Source organism: Camelina sativa, chromosome 1 (genome assembly GCF_000633955.1).
Source record: "Camelina sativa cultivar DH55 chromosome 1, Cs, whole genome shotgun sequence".
Taxonomy (NCBI): Eukaryota; Viridiplantae; Streptophyta; class Magnoliopsida; order Brassicales; family Brassicaceae; genus Camelina; species Camelina sativa.
The window spans coordinates 10947821-10950961 of NC_025685.1; positions in this window are offsets into that span (position 1 = coordinate 10947821).

The window sequence follows — 3141 nt, forward strand, 5'->3', positions numbered from 1 at the left end:
TGGGTTAAACAATATGTATGTTAAATAATTTTTCGTGATATACCTATTTTACTTATTGTTATTATTTAAAATAACGGGACTTATATGCAGGTTACTTATTGGAACGCCTCCAATCCATTTCCTACTTGGGTTCAAGAAATTGTCCATGGACCTTTGAACAAGGCTAAAACATGGCCAATGTATTTTACAAGAGGTTTTTTGTTTCATACAGAGAATCACGGTACTGGACGAAAGACATGTAACTATGGGATCTCTGTTAAAGGTGAAAATTATGTGAATGCATCTGATGCTGCAGATTTCTACGGGACATTAGCTGATATCATTGAACTTGAGTATGAGGGGATGCTTGGGTTGAAGATCACACTATTTAAGTGCAAGTGGTATGACCTTGTTATTGGTAGAGGCACTCGCAGAAGTAATGGTGGCGTTGTAGACGTTCTTTCATCCAGAAAGTACAATAAATATGAACCATTTATTCTAGGTATGTATATAAATTTCCCCATTAATTATATATTGTCACTATCACCTTTATATATAATATGTGTAATCTTTACATGTTGGTTGCAAAACAGCATCTCAAGCCCATCAAGTTTGTTATATTCTGTACCCATACATAAAGAAACTGAAGCATTTGTGGCTCAATGTTCTAAAAGTAAATCCGAGAGGAAATATTTCTGGAGAACCAACTCTTTTGCAAGTAGAAACTGATGATGATGTATTGATCACTACAATTGAAGATGTCATAGTAGACAATTTGGAAAGGGGAGACCCAATAAATCTCGATTATGATGTTGCAAACACGGAACCTGAAGATGAATTTATGTGTAATTTATCGTCTTCGGATGATGAAGAACCCTGATATGTAAAATAAATTATGTATAAGATATGTAAAATAATTTACTGTTTAATAAACATTTGGAAGACCTTGTTAATTTATTTAAGATTATTGTTTTATACAATAAGTATAACTTTTTTTTGTGTCATAAAAAAAAATTAACAATTTGACTTTGGGGTTACTCGAACCCAGGTCTGATGATGTTAATCAGGGTACATTAACCATCTGAACCAATTCTTTTTTTGTGAATATAAACAAAACGTATTGCTTATATTGTGTAACACTCCTCTTATATTTTGGGCAAAAGAAATTTGGGCCCAACAACATTTCGATCTGATCCATCAAAATCGATCGGAGACAAACCTATTCCTAAACCTAAACCTAAAACATTCGATCTCTCCTTCTTCCTCACTTCCTCATCTCCTTCTTCCATTAACCCTAAATCAATCCATCAATTCGATCCATCTCCTTCTTCTTCAATCTACCTTCTTTGATACATCATCCTTCTTCCTCAATCTAACCCTAACCCTAAACCTTCTTCGATCCATCTCCTTCTTCCTCAATCGATTTATCTTCTATGTCGTCGAATCCTGCAGTTAAGAAAATAAAAAAGAGAAAGGTTGCACTCAACCTTTCTCAGAGAGCCGGACCCTCTAACCAACCCCCACCTGTCTTTAGAAGACCCAACCCTCTTCCACCTCAGTACAATTTCACGCCAACGGCTCGAATTCCTTCCCCGTTCACGCCCCAAGAGCAACAACATTTCCGGAACTTCCCACCGCCACAGACGCTTTTCCAGAACTCAGCCAATCAAGTTCTTGATCCGCCCATTTTGATACCNTTTAAGATTATTGTTTTATACAATAAGTATAACTTTTTTTTGTGTCATAAAAAAAAATTAACAATTTGACTTTGGGGTTACTCGAACCCAGGTCTGATGATGTTAATCAGGGTACATTAACCATCTGAACCAATTCTTTTTTTGTGAATATAAACAAAACGTATTGCTTATATTGTGTAACACTCCTCTTATATTTTGGGCAAAAGAAATTTGGGCCCAACAACATTTCGATCTGATCCATCAAAATCGATCGGAGACAAACCTATTCCTAAACCTAAACCTAAAACATTCGATCTCTCCTTCTTCCTCACTTCCTCATCTCCTTCTTCCATTAACCCTAAATCAATCCATCAATTCGATCCATCTCCTTCTTCTTCAATCTACCTTCTTTGATACATCATCCTTCTTCCTCAATCTAACCCTAACCCTAAACCTTCTTCGATCCATCTCCTTCTTCCTCAATCGATTTATCTTCTATGTCGTCGAATCCTGCAGTTAAGAAAATAAAAAAGAGAAAGGTTGCACTCAACCTTTCTCAGAGAGCCGGACCCTCTAACCAACCCCCACCTGTCTTTAGAAGACCCAACCCTCTTCCACCTCAGTACAATTTCACGCCAACGGCTCGAATTCCTTCCCCGTTCACGCCCCAAGAGCAACAACATTTCCGGAACTTCCCACCGCCACAGACGCTTTTCCAGAACTCAGCCAATCAAGTTCTTGATCCGCCCATTTTGATACCTGAGGTTCAGAACAATACTGCTCACATGCCGGAGGATCATCTGCTATCTCCAACGCAGCACTCTCATGGTCATAGTCAACAACTGTCTTCTCAAGGTAACAACTACGAGCCTCAACTCCAGGATGAGACGATGCAATCTCTAACTGCCCTGCTTACGATGCCTGGCCGTGAGAAGTTTACGACTGTTCTCTCTCCCATACCGTTGGAGAAGAACACTTGGTAATGTTTCTAGCTTTGGTTTGATGTAGAATTCGATTTAATTGATTTGGTTTAGTGCTAGCAATTGGTTTTCATACTTAGGATGTCTTTGGTTCTCATAGTTTGCGGATTGAATTCTTTTGTTGCTTTAAATTGGTTTGTTTGATTGAAAGTTTCAGTCTCGTTGCTTTCAATTTGTTTGTCAATCTCGTCGCTTTCAATTGATTTGTCATTCTTATTGCTTTCAATTCATTATAGTAGTGTATGTGAAACAATTGATGCAATATAATCTCTTTAGCATATATTGATTGATTATTATTTTTTTGTTTGCTTTATAACTGATCTAACTAACTAGCATTGTTTACATGTTTGGAGGTTTGATCGGGACAAAACATGTCAACTTGTTCGGAAGATTACCAAGATTTTTACAAACAAATTCGATGGTCCATATTATACTTGGACTTGTGTGCCTCCCGATCGAAAAGAAAGATACTTCATGGAATTTGCGGTAAGAATAGTACAATGTAA